The sequence below is a fragment of the Triturus cristatus genome, chromosome 3_1, assembly GCF_964204655.1.
Source record: "Triturus cristatus chromosome 3_1, aTriCri1.1, whole genome shotgun sequence".
NCBI lineage: Eukaryota > Metazoa > Chordata > Amphibia > Caudata > Salamandridae > Triturus > Triturus cristatus.
The window spans coordinates 519,613,884-519,628,432 of record NC_140583.1 but is presented as its reverse complement, the minus strand read 5'-3'; the positions used below and the strand labels follow the sequence as shown (position 1 = coordinate 519,628,432).

The 14,549-nt window shown below is 44.1% G+C and overlaps 1 protein-coding gene across 3 annotated transcripts in view; it reads right to left on the bottom strand.

Annotated features, from left to right (window-relative positions):
• The window catches only part of KIF7 (kinesin family member 7), a 448,976-nt gene that overhangs the window by 236,776 nt on the left and 197,651 nt on the right, over positions 1 to 14,549 (bottom strand). The gene's annotated exons all lie outside the window — the stretch shown is intronic.

Sequence of the window (14,549 nt, the reverse complement as noted above, 5' to 3'; positions counted from 1 at the left end):
AGAATGGAGTAATGCTGCCCTCTAGTGGTCCAAATGTACAACACTCATTGTTGCCTAACAAACCATGAATTCTGGGCCATCAAAATTTCTTAGTAGAGTGCATATTTAACTGAGCTAGAAAATTGTACTTGCATCTCTGGTTTCAAGAGGGATCACAGAACGTTAGTAAACAGTACCATGGAAGTCACAGCACCTCCATAACTACTACAATCAATACAAGTGGAAAACCATGAGAACTACAGTTCTGAAACAAGTCTCTTACCCCTTTTCCACCCCTCAACAAATTTCTGAAATCCATGCACAACTACCTCAAAGTTCTCTATGGAGTAGGTTCCCTGAAATTTCTTTGCCACCATTGATGAATTAGACGTGCCAAATAGTTTATGGAGAGAACTCACTACACTGAGCAAAAAATAGTGGCACGCCCCAGCCAGTGCTTGTTTAACAAAAGCAGGAAGAGCTACAAGTAGAACCTGGGTATGGTTGCCATTCTCCCTCTGGAACAGGTTTACCTGTGAGTGTAGTTTGCAGCTGTAAGAATTTACGGGATTCACATGCTGTGCATTATGCCTTCTAGTGGTTGTATCCGGAATTCTCATTTTTTTGGTAGTCCTCCTAGTTTTGTTTTTTGTTGTGGTTGAGTGTTGACGGATCCCCCATTTGGTGCACTTTTGGTCGCTATCTTCAGAATCTTTTTTTTGTTTTTTTGCCTTCCATTTTCTGGGTTGAGGTGGGTGGGTACCTTGTGAATCCAGAAAATTATTCAGCTGAAAAACTACCCCTATTATTCGTTTTGCAGCTAGAGTCTTCTCTGGATTCTCATGCTGTGTAGATTTTGTAGAGGTTTGTTAGTGTTGTGGTGGTTGGGTTAAAGATAAGCTTATATTTGTAAACAGGTATTTTAAAACTTTTTGTCCCACTTGAGCTTCCTTGTTAATTTGAATGCCTATGCAGTAGTGTTTTGTGAACAAGTGTATTAATAACCACGTTCCTGCCAAACATATACCCTGTAAAGGTATATTTGCTAGAAAGGCAATAAATGCTCCTTTTTTAGGTCTCGCCTGACCCAGCGCATGCGCTGGTCTGGCGAGACTTTTTGAGAGGGCTCCAAAAAGTGCTACCAGGCCAGCCTAGAGCTACAGTGCATGTGCGCGGGCGCGCGCGCCGCACTTTACCGCGATTGCTTTCACTTTCGCGGCGGCACGGCCGCTTTGATGTTTCATCGTCATCGCGATCACTTTCACGGCCGCTTGGCATATCCGATAGGTCTGGCTTTTGGGACCTTATAAGTATTTAGTTATGCAACTGTTGCATGGCTAAACACTTATAAGGTCCCAAAGTCGAGACCTATTGGCTATGCCAATGCTTGTTCTTTGTTGAATGGGCCCTTGGGGTTGAGTTGGTTTCTCCCCTGCACTTGTGTGGCACAGATGAATTTGCCTGTGTGATCCAACTGGCAACTGTACCCTTAGTTACAGGTTTTGTCATATTGTTGTCTGCAAATAAGACAAATAAGTTGCTTCGTATCCTGTTTGTCTTTGCCTTTTCAATATAGTACATAATAGTGTGCTTTGCGTCTAGCGTGTGTAACACTCTTTCTGCTTCATTTTTTGGTGGTTGGCAAAAACATGCAATTTGTATTGTTGTATTTATGTTGAAGTGTGACACTATCTTAAGTAAGTACTGCGGATCTGCTCTCATGACAATTCTGTTTTGCGAACCGGTAAAATGCCTCTCTAATTGAGAGTGCCTGTATTTCACTGATCCTGTGATGAGATGTAATGTAGCCCTCTGTAAAGGCTCAAAGGGTGCCTTCATTAATTGAGAGCGAACCGCATTCAGATTTCATGTGGGTGCAGGTACTTTCCTTGGTGCTGCAATTCTCTTTGCCCCTTCGAAGAAACGCTTTATCACTGGAGCTGTGAAGAAGTTTCTTCCTATGTGACATCTTGTGTAGGCCACGATTGCTGCTCAGTGTACTTTTAGAGATGCATATGTTAATTTCCAGACAATTAAGTGTGTTAAATATTTTAGCAACGATGCATCCTTAGAATTTTTCCTTAATAAACCCTTTTTAAGACACCACAAAGAGTATCTCTTCCAATTAGCACTTCCTAGTTGTTGGCTTTCTTGCTTCTCTAAGCACAGCCATTATGTTCTCTGGTAGTTTTAGATGACTGAATTCCAAGTCTTCAGGAGCTAGGTTACCTGGCTCAAAGGTTCTGGGTGTAGCACCCTTTAGTATTCCATTCACAACAGGTCTTGTTGTGATGGTAGTTTCTGAATGTTATGCAAATATCCCTGACCAGTCTATTGACAGAGCATTCTCTAGGAATTGGTGGTATGGTTGTCTGGACGCAAAGTTCTGGCATTTTGCAATCCTTGGTGTTGCGAATAGGTCTATTTTTGGAGTTTCCCCAATTCCAGAAGATCTCCTTGAGTACTGTATGATAGACTGACCGCAGGCAAGCAGCAGTAATTTTGTTTTACCACGCACTGTTTTAATTCTTTAAACCATTCTTAACTATTTTGCTTTTCATGAGTAGGCTCTAATCTTACTTAATCTTACCTACTAAGCTCGCTCTGCTCTCCGTTCCACCTCTTTTTCCATTTGTTGTGGAGTGAGCAGGTGAGCTTTCCTACTTCCGGTTTCTGGCTGGGGACTATGAGGGTCAGCAGTCTAGCTGTGCTCTCGGTCTCCTAGTTTAAATCAGATGTCGGCACTGTTGCCCAGTGGGCGCGCTGATTGCGCACCCAAGGTACACCAAAGGCAAGCCTGTCCGTCGCCAGGAGCCCTGCTTTGTTCCCAGAAATTAGACATCCAGTTAAAATCACCTATTCTGCGGAAGAACTTATCCGCATAGGAGATCAAGGTAAGGGATCAACCCCTAATGAATCCTGCTGAGGAAGATTTCCACCTCACCCAGAAGGTCCAATAACTTGATTAAGATGCCATTTTCAAAGCCTTATGCTGAACCCAGTAGGAAAGCGCCCTCTGAGCCCACCTAGAGAGACCTCTAATAATCTTACCTATACTTCTTTCTATGACTTACCCTTCTATGTCCCCTTAGGCCCTCTCCTTCAGTCCTCCCGGGACTGTAACGGATTTTTATGCACATAAGATCACTACCCAAATACGTGATCGAAATGTGGGACCTGTTGGCCTCTATGACACCTGAATTGGGATTTTTAACAGGAACTTGGCTAAAACCTAATTCGGCGCCCTCCATTGCGTTATCTCTTCCAAATAACTATCGCACATTGAGATCATTTAGGGAAGATAGAATGAGTGGGGGAAGAGCCATCATTTTTAAAGTCTCATTGAAAGTCCCCCTAATTGAGACACTTTCTGAAGAATGGGTTGAGATATGTGTTTTCAAGGTGGAACCCCCTCCCCAGGTTTGATGGAGAAGTGCCCCCGTATATCGTACCCCTGGACACACAAGAGACTTCAGACATGGAACTTATTGCCACTCATTTGCCATCATCGAAGCATTTTATTTTAGTGGGCGACTTTAATGTCCACAGTAAAGACCCCACAAATACAGATGCTACGCAACTTCTCTCCAACTTGTCAACGCTAGGTCTTAAGCAGATAGTCAAAGGAGCCACGCATACCGTGGGTCACACTCTGGATCTGATATTCACTAATTCTCCATTTGTGTCCAGTGAGCCCACTTACCCCGTCCTTTGGACAGATCATTGGTTGTTCGGGTTTCGGGTCACTTCCACGTGTGCACCTGAACTCCCTTAAAACCTAAGCAAAATCTTGTGAGACAATGGCGCAAAGTCACCCTGAATCACTAAGGAGTTCAATATTCCGGTGATAATGGAGGTTGGGGAAGTGGACAAAGCACTATCTGACTATCATGAGTCTTTAAAACAGCAATAGACAAATTGGCCCATGTAAAAAAAAAATACATGAGTTAAACATGGTCCAAATGCTCCATGCTATACTCTAGATTTGCGAAGTGCGAAAGCCATGTGTAAAAATAAATGGAGAGAATATGGTGGCAAGCCCATAAACTCATTGAAAGAGAGGCTTATAAAAAAAAAAACATGTGCTTTACCATAGCAACATAAAAAAAAGCGCAAGTCACAAATCGCACTACAACCAGGCTGGGAACTCCTCTAAAGCGCTATACAAAGTACTTAAATCCTTCATAAACCTGCATGCCGGCTCAGCAAAATCCCTACCTTCACAAGCCTTATGTGACGCTATTGCAAATCGCTCACCCAAGGGTGACATGCTTCATCGTTGGGTTCCTCCAACACACTGGGACCGCAAGGTACCCAGTGTGGGCTACAACTCCCCCTCAGGGAAGGAGCAGGAGTGTTCTCAAAAAAGCACGTGAAAGTATATGCCTCAAAGGTGTTACTGAGGGGCAGAGTGCAAAATAAAGCAAATAGTGTGTTTCAGTAGAGACAACCAATCTTTATTATCATGTCCTACTGGACAGACTAAAAACAGCAATGTGAGACAGGGTTATAGATGTCTACCCTGGAAGGACACATCAAAAGAGAACTTATTGAGTTTCTAGAATCTAATAGGATTCTGGACTCCTCCTAGTCCGCGTTTAGACCCATGCATAGTACGGAAACTGCGCTCATAGCGATCATGGACTACAGCAGATGCTCTCTGGTTGAAAATTAGCCCTCACTGTTCGCGCTGCTTGAATTGTCAGTAGCATTTGGCACAGAGTCTTATCATAGATTGCTCCAGAGACTAGATGAGATAGGGATTCGTGGCACAGCCCTGCTATGGTGCACTAGGTTCCTATCACACAGAACCCAGACCATCAATCTAGGTCTATTTAGATACCGTACCATGGAGCTCAACAAGGGGGTGCCTCCGGGATTCGGTATTAGCCCCACACTATTTAACATCTGTATAGCCCCCCCCTTGACGAAATCTTCAGAGCTTATAGGTTCACACCGCTTTCAAATGCGGAGGACACAACTTCTTATCTCTTTTGATTAAGACCCCCACAATATGAAAGCACGTTTTGCAGAAGGGATGAAAGTTATCTCTGCTTGGATGACAGAGAACTTTCTCCAGTTGAATGGCAGCAAAACAGAGATCATGCTCTTCAGCAGAGCCCAACTACTCTGGTCCCCGGACTGGTGGCCAGCATAATTAGGTGCAGCACCTACCCCCAAATCGACAGTAAAACCCTGGGTTTTTGCCTAGATCAGACTCCAACCATGAAAGATCAGGTAGTAGGTACCACTGGCACATGCTTTCAGATGAGTCTGCTGCTCCTCTACTCCCACTCTCGGTGCGCAAAACTTTAGTACAAGCGCTGGTGATTAGCCACCTGGACTATTGCAATGCCCTCCTAGCCACCACAAACGAGTCTTTACTTGCCAAACTACAAGAGGTCCAAAACACAGCGACCTGCCTCAACCAAAAACTGCCTGCCAGAACAGTCTTACGCTCGCTTCATTGGGTTCCTGCACGCAAAGCGTATTCCTTACCAGCAAGGCAGACCTTTAAGATCCACGGTCAAATAATTTCTTACCATTCCCGGAATTAGGAAAACACTCCGGTGGTAGAGCTTTCTCTTACTTGGTCCCCACTACTGGACTAAACTACCCACTCACATACAGAAGTGCATGGACCACCTTCAATTTAGAAAGCTTTTCAAGACAGAGCTATTTATACACTAGTGCTACATCTTCTTCATTTCTCTTCAGCGCTGAGATACCCCTCCTGGGATGATTCATGCACATTATAAGTTAAATTAACATAACATTGAGTTCGGGAGAGCATGATGCTTGTCTGCTGAGTCTATCCACTTCTACATTGTCCTTTCCTGGTAAATGGACTGCTATTATATCCATATTGCTCACTTCCAGATTTCTCGGGCTACCTTTGATAGGGAAAGGATTGAGTTCCCCGTTGCTTGTTGATGTAAAACATGGTACTTGTATTGTCTGAATGGTTCAATATTGTTTTTCCTTAATAGGTCCTTCTGGAAGGCTTTCAAGACTAGGAACACTATCCTTTGTTCCAAGATATTGATATGATGTACTGCATCTTGTTCCTTCCCAATTCCTCGGACTTTGAGTGAGCCCCTGTACGCTTCCCAGCTCATAGGAAAGGCATCTGTTGCAGTGGTTACTGTTGGAGTTGGCTGTGTAAATGTCCTTCCTTGCGTTCCTTGTGATTTGCTCCACCACGCCATCTCCTCCTGTAGCTTGTGTGTGACGACCACTAGATCTTCCCAACTCCCTGTTGCTTGTGACCATTGGTACTGTAGCCATTCCTGAATTGGTCTCATCTGTGATCTCGCATATACAATCAACGAGATGCATGAAGTCATCTTCCCTAACAATCTACCTACAGTCCTCACTGTCAGAACTTGCCCCTTCGTGTAAAGGTGAACTCCCAGCATTAGTGACTATATTCCTTTTTCGGTGCGATATACCGTCCCTAGGATTCATTCATGCTCCTAGGAACATTTCTTCTTGTTGTGGTGTTGACTGCTCTAGGTTTATAGAGAATCCCAGTGTGAAAAGTGTCCTCAATACCTGCTGTATATGCTGCTTGCATTTGTTGTGGGAGTTCTCCTACTAACCAGTCATCCAGGTAAGGATAGACATGCATGCCTTATCTTCTTAAGTGTGCTGCCACTGCTGCTAGATATTTTGTAAAGAGTCTTTGGGGCAGATTTTATTCAGAAGGCCAATACTTTGAACTGGTAGTGTGTTTTGCTCACCACAAGTCTCAGGTTTTTTGTGCGCTTTTCATTCATGGGGATGTGCAAGTAAGCATCTTGTAGATCTATAGCTGCCATGAAATCCCCTTTTTACAATTATGGAATGACTTCCTGTAAGGTTATCATCTTGAATCTTTGTGTCTTTATAGACTTTTTATTGAATCTGGGGTCTAGAATTGGGAGTAGAGCCCCATCAACCTTTGTGTAGGAAGCTGGTTCTCTATCAAGTGCACTAAAACGAGAATACACTGTGCAAAGAGTCCAGGCAACCCTTATTGATTTACAGAAGCAAAAATTATAACATTAAATGCTCTCTTTTGTGGTAGCGTGGGCGAGCAGTTTAGGCTTACCAGAGTGTAGTTTTAAGCATTGGTTGTACTCAGAGGGAATAAATGTGACACACACTCAAAGAATAAATCAGATACCAATTTAGAAAAATAACTTATTTTTATACACATTTTGATACCAAGAACTTTGGAAGCAAATAAGTACTTTTTAAAATATTGAATTTCACAGGTAGGTAAAAAGATCCCTTAAATGCGCCTATACATTTAATGCTTTCCTATGGCGGAAAAAAGACATACAGCATACAGGCACTTGCAGTAGGTCTCCGGAGGTCCCCTTCAGGACTTTAGGTGGTAAGGTCCAAAGTACCACCAGCAGTTAGAGTTTACCTGCCCCAGGACGTCAGGGTGCAGAGGTGCTGGTTGGGTTGGTAGTAGTCTGTTACACTGAAGGAGGGGGCACCTAAAAACAGGCTCCTGAGTGGGACTTAGGGACAAGTCCGGATGCTCAAAACGGGGGGATCGGTTCACGAGGGTCCTGGAACTAAGACAGTTGGTTCTTGAGAATCCAGGCCAGGGCGCTCAAGTGCAGAGGGGTTTGTTTGGCTGGCCTGGTGAGTCACAGGATCTTGCGGTTGTTGCCAGTTGAGGATGCAAAAATCAGGACAGCTTGGCCACTCTGGAAGTGGGTCTCTGCAGTGCCAATATCCCTGGACAGCTGTTCAGTCTTGCAGTCCAGAATGGCCTCAACCAGGTTTTGGTTGCTGCAAGGGGTCTGCTACCAGAGAATTGGTGCTGTGCAGCTCTAGTTAGTCCTGGTATTGTCTCCCTTGGAGGGGAGACGGATCTGACCTTCAGGAGCAAGGTGACCTCTCCCTGGGTGGCTGATTCGTTGGTAGGACTGGGGAGCGGCCTCACAGTAAACCTGACTTCTCTATTCTAACAGAGGTTGCTGGCAATTTGCAAAGGTCTGGCAGTCTACAGGGTTTCTTGGTAGAGGCTCAGCTGCAGGAACAATCTGGTTCTTCACGATTGTCGAGACTGGTGTAGGCAGGCACACTGTGGCGACAAAAAGTCCACAGCAAGCTTTCAGTTCTTGTTTTCATAGCTCTTCATTGTCCTCTTCTTCTAGATCCATTGAATACGAGTTCCTGGCATCAGGAGTGCTACCTAAACACTCAATTTAGGGGAGTTAAGGGGATTGACTGGTGGTAACTAATGGGCTACTCACCTTTAGTGTGATTACACCCCTTATATGACCACTTCCTGTGGGAAGGGGGCATAACCCTGACCCAGTGAACCTAATTCCACAAAAAACCAAGATGGTGGAATTCTACGTTTCGGGATCACATCAGGTAGCTCACCTTTGGGGTGGAACTGGCCTGATAGTGCACACGCCTCCTGACTAGCTAATCTTTCCCTCTGTCCTAATGCCAAAATGAGCCCGGGCCAGGGGGTAGCATTTCCCCTCTCTGGGGAAAGCCTGGGTCGCATATCAAAGGCGGCAGATGCCTTTGAAGACTCCTGCCTTGATATGCTGATTATTAGCCATCCTGCTTGGAGGAGGTGACAAAACATCTGGCCGGAGTAGGCATTGTTTCTGCCCTCAGTTTGGGCTCTCGCCTGCAGGAGGTCAGAAACCCATCTGTGGTGGCAGGTTGTTTACAACAGTCAGCCAGCACATGTATTAATAAATCAGTCACTGGAATCCGGTTTATTAATATGAGATGTTTCACACCAAACATCTGTGGTTTCAGTGAAGCCATGATGTAGCTGTGAGGACATATCTCATGCAGATATGTCCTCAGATGCAGTATAAGCACCCTCCCCTTAGTGCTGTAAGGCCTGCTGTATGGGTGATTTACATAGATCACAATCCGTGTCTACAAACAAGGTGCACGCACAGGAGGCGTTTCATGCCATGTCTTGACTATTATCTGGACCATGACAGGCAGCCTTCAATAGCAGATTGCATGAGTGTGGGGAGGGATCCCTTTGGGGAGCACAATAAATGCTGCAGCCCTTAGGGACCTTTTTTAGCATCCATACCTTAAGTACCAGAGGTACCATTTACTAGGGACTTACTGGGTGCTAAAAATATTGCCAACGGGGGTGGGGGTAACAACGGTAGAGTTTAAGGGAAAGAGAACCATTAATGGGGGCCTGGATAGCAGGAACCCAGTGCAAATGTGTCAAAACTGCATAATTTACTAGGCAAAAAGTGGGAGTAACCATGTCAAAAAGTGGCACTTTCCTACACCCCCCTCAAGTGAAAAAGAATGAGACTAATGCTTCAAGAGAGTCCTCATCATCCAAGTGGGAAAAACCTAGAAAGGCCATCTGCATTGGCATTTTTAGTCCAAGGTCTGTGCTCCACAGTAAAGTCCATACACTGCAAGTAGATGGACCACCTCAACAGGTCTGGGTTTTTAACCTTTCATTTGCATCAGCCATCTGAGAGGCTTGCAGTCAGTTTGAACAAGGAAGTGAGAACCAAAAATGTATGGGCTCAACTTCTACAGGGACCAAACCACAGCAACGGCTTCCCTCTCAATGGCATTCCAATGCTGCTCTCTGGGAGTTACCTAATGCTAATGAAGGCAACAGGGTGGTCAAAGCTATCATCATTGAACATGGATAGGAGCCATCCTATCCCATTCCAGAGGCATTGGGCTGCACTCTGAACTGCTTAGAATAATCTAGAGCTTTTAGAATGGGTGCTGAGCACATTGCTTCCTTCAGAGTGTCAACATTGTTTTGACAGCCCACTGTCCACTTTACTTTCTTTGGAATCTTATTGGAGTTCAGTTCTGTGAGAAATGCCAAAATGGTGACATACCCCTTCACAAAACTCCTGTAGTACCCAGTCAAGCCAAGGATGCCCTGACTTGAGTCTGGGTGGTTGGAGCTATCCAGTCCACAATTGTCTGGATCTTGGGTTGTAAGGGTTTAACTTGGCCTCCACCTACAACATGGCCCAAGGATTCAACAAAGTCCTACCATGTCTGGCATTTGCTTGCTTGATTGATAGCGAGGCATGCACTCTGCAGAGCCTCAAGGTCCTTTCCTAGGTGGATCAGGTGGTCTTTCCAAGTGGAGATATAGATAGCAATATCATCTAGATATGCTGAACTAAAATCTTCCAACCCAGCAAGGACTTAGTTCACCAACCTTTGGAAGGTGGCAGGGGCATTCTTTACTCCAAATGGCATTACTGTAAATTGGTCATGTCCATCTGGTGCCGAGGTTGCCAACTTTACTTTTCCTCCAGGGTTCAGACCAATCTGCCAATACACTGGTAATAAATCCAAAGTACAGAGAAACTTGGCTACCCCATGCCTGTCAATAAGCTCATCTGCCCTTCGGATAGGGTGTGTGTCTTAGTGACACCATTAAGATCTCTACAGTACACACAAAAACCTCATCTCTAGTTTACCACCTCGAATGAGGTTTGGGGACCAAAACCACTGGGCTAGCCCAGGGACTTTCAGAGGTTCAATCCCCCCCAACTCCTGATCTTGCTAACTTCAGCCCTGATGCTTTCCTTCACTTGGTCAGACTGTCTAAATATCTTATTTTTGACAGGCATGCTGTCAACATGGTCTACATCATGGGTACACCATCTAGCCTGACCAGGCGTGAAGGAAAAGGGCCCAGCATACTGCTCTAGGACTTGTCTACAGTCAGCTTCCTGTTGGGCAGAGTGTGTCTGAGAACACCACTCCATCAACTGGCCCATATTTAGGACTGTGGGAGAGTTGTTCAGGGAGAGGTTCACTCTCTTCTTCCTGATCTTTATCAGTGACCAACAGTATGGTCACATCATCCCTGTCATGTAAAGATTTCAGGCTGTTCACATGGATTACCCTGCGAGGGTTCCTGTGCGTGGCTAGGTCAACTAAGTAGGTGACATCAAGGATAGGGTACGGACCACTGCATTTGTCCTGGAGAACTCTAGGAGCCACAGGCTCTAGTACCCACGCAGTCTGCCCTTGTTAGAACTCCACCAGTGCACCCTTTTGGTCATACCAGAGCTTTTGGAGCTCTTGGCTGGCCTCAAGGTTTTTGGAAGCTTTCTCCATATACTCAGCTATCCTTAAATGTAGGCAAAATACATAGTCCACAATAACTAGCTTAGGCTCTTTGGGAGGTCTTTTCCTGCATTACTTCACCAGACACAAAGGTACCTTCACAGGATCACCAAACAGAAGTTCAAATGGACTAATGCCCACTCCTTTCTAAAGCACTTCGTGTAGGCGAAAAGCAGGCATGGCAAAAGGGCATCCCATCTCCTTCTACGTTTCTCAGGAGTACCATGATCATGCCTTTCATGGTTTTGTTGAATCTCTCAACTACACCATTGGTTTGTGATTGATATGGGATAGTGAACTTGTAAGTCATACCACATTCATTCCATATGGCCTTTCGGTAAACCAGACATGAAGTCTCCTTTGGAAAATGAACTCTTGTAAAGCTACCCAAGAGAGCTCTGGCAACTGCAGGAGCAGTGTCAGTCCTAAGTGGGATAGCTTCAGGGTACCAAGTGGCATGATTCACTGCCACCAGTAAAACTCTGTTCTCTGATGCTGTTGGAGGGTCAAGGGGGCGAACAACATCAACCCCTAACCTTTCAAGGGGAACCACAACCATTGGAAGTATAATTAAGGGGGCCTTTGTGTGGTCACCTGTCTTGCCTTGGTCTTTCGACGACTATGTTTTTTGAAGAATACTAAATTCCTTTAAGGATGCATTGGAATCCTTTTTCTGTATTAAGGTGGCCATTTCAGCCTCGAGGTGCCTCCTTCTCTCGATCTCTGCAGAGTGATCTTCTGGATCAAGTGTCTACGCTGATTTTCGTTTTGATGTAGAAGAATCCTTCTATGATGCTTCGGTCATCGAGCTTCTATTCTCGTCCAGGGATTCATCTTGCTTCGACGTCGTAGCTTCTCAACCTCATCAGTCTTTTGACAAGCATGTCTTCACAGGAGACAATAATGCACAGCATGTGAATCCAAAAAAGCTTCACGCTCTAAAAAAACAGACTGCACCAGCTACAAAGTGATCAGATTATAAGATATCAGCAGGTCCAGTTGACTGACAGGACCATCATGAATGAATCTCAAGAAAACAGAAGGTAACTGCAACTTGGTACCAAGAACAAGCAATTTAAGACCGGTCAAGGAGCTGCCTTCAGCAGTTGACAAACGACAAACCTAGGTTGTGCATGTACCTACCTTTTTTTTTTAAGCTCCCTTAGGGGGCCAGGAGACAGTCACACCATAACCCTCAATGTGTGTACCTGTTCCACTGGTGAGAGGTAGTCGTTGTGAACCTGACTCAGTTGAAATCATCGTTTGAGCCCTTCTGGTTGAAGATATATAACTGGCTAAAGCCCCAGTGGTGACTGATGTTCATAGAGACTGCTGAAATGCCCTTTTAATCCAAGTAGTTGGGCTATTCAATTCAAATAAACTTTATTCGGTCACAGAGGCAACTATATAAGCAAACATAAAAAGATACAGTAACATTTTTACAGATGTTTATTTCACAATCTGCTACTCAAAAGTGACAAAGTGCATAAATATTAACAACCGAGAGAAAAATAATACTAACACAAGACCAAACTATCCAGCCAATTAAATTATTTTGAACCTATAGTACATGTAACAAGGATATATAGGTGATAACGATAAAATCTATGTATTAAAATAACGTATTACGTGAGTGAACAGCTGCATAAAGGAAAACACTTACGCAAATCATGTATATTCATCTGGCAGCTGTTTGAGGAAATAATAGACTGGAATTCCCTGTCTATAATTTCATGAAATAAGCTAAAACTTGCTGTGTACAATTTATAAAAATCGCAGAAAAAATAAAAAAATGCAGCATAATTTGTTCAGAGGTTCCATTACAGGGGTATAGCGTCCCTGCGAGATTATTTTGATACTTTAAGGGAAAACTGATAAAAGATTTGACTGTGTTGGTTCTAAACCCAAATAACAAAGAGGCGTTCCCAAATACCAGCCTGCTGCCACACATAATTGGTAGAGGAAGGCACTGTGCTAATTCTCAAGTAAGGTATTACTGTATGTTTCAATGATTCAAGGTTTGCCATTTCTTCTTCCATTTGTGCTAATACAAGTGCTGATAAATGCTTTTTGTTTCAGGTGATACATGATGAGATATCAACAGACACTTTCCCAATACCAATCCCTTCTAGTAATTTTTATAAGTGTGCTAGCCATGGAGTTGATAATACCCTATCACAGGCGAGGCAATCAGTGATAATCTCTCTAGTTAGGGAGGCTTCCTCTACCCACAACAGAGGGGGTCTGGCAATCAGGTATTTAAGGTCCAACTCTTTGTGGCATGCATAGTGTGAAGTTGATATCGGGGCGACCAGTATTTTCCCGCAGGGGCAATTTTCTTCCCTTTACAGAGCTGAGCTATCAAAAATGCCCCAAATAACTGCCCCTTATGAAGGAATTGGGACACATATCAAGGCATTACATATGTGGAGTAGGGGGCCAGTGCATTACTGCCAGAAAGGAATGGGAGACTTGGTAGCGACCCTATCGTTCTACCTAGCTTTACCCTACTTTTGGAAATGTGTAGGGGTCCATGAGCCTGCTGAACTAAACGTTAACGCCCAGATAGGGAAAAGTATTTGTACTAAACAAATAATTTGAACCACTTCTTAAGCTAGAAAGTTGCAAGCGCTTCCTGCCACAGGACATAATGAAAGATTGGAGAAGTTAGTCTGCAAGTCTAATCTGGCCATATAATCCACAAAAGAAAGGGCTAATTAACGTGGAGCATTCGGGGATCGAGCCATTTACATGGCATCGTCGGTATAAAGTAACACAGGAAGTGGGACGCCGTTAATTTTAAGGGTGTCAGTGTACTCGCAGTTAGGTGTGGGCAAAGATAATTGATATACAAAATAAAAAGCAGAGGTGCAACTATGCAACCATGGCAAACTCCGTACCCAATGTTTCATATGTAAAGATGCCAACATACAAGGGCAGAATCTACACCACCTCTTTCACGACGTGACACAACATTGACCTCTTAACACTGTCAAAAACCATGGACAAGTCCATGAACGATAGATACAGTGGGGCCTGCTTCGCCACAGTATATTAATCAATAACTAAATTTAATTTCAGGCATTGTTCTGTTGTACCGATTCTGGTGCGGAAACCGTGTTGACTAGCATGAAGGATATTATTATCAATTACCCATTCTCGTACCTTATTATAAAGGACCCTCCAAAGAATTTCTGCGGGGCTGTTGATCAATGAGATGAGTCGATAATAATGGCGTTTCAACCGATCCCCCTCCCCCCCCTTTTTTTTATTTTTAAGTTGGGCTATTATTAAGGACACCACCATTCATGCGGACTATTTGAGGTTATCACAGGAGGCTACTTAAAATAAACAGCTGTGTAATAATAAACCTACATCCAGACAATGACCTCCATCTTTTACTAAGGAACTGAACACTTCAGAAAAGACCCAAGTCAACCCCAAGCATCCTC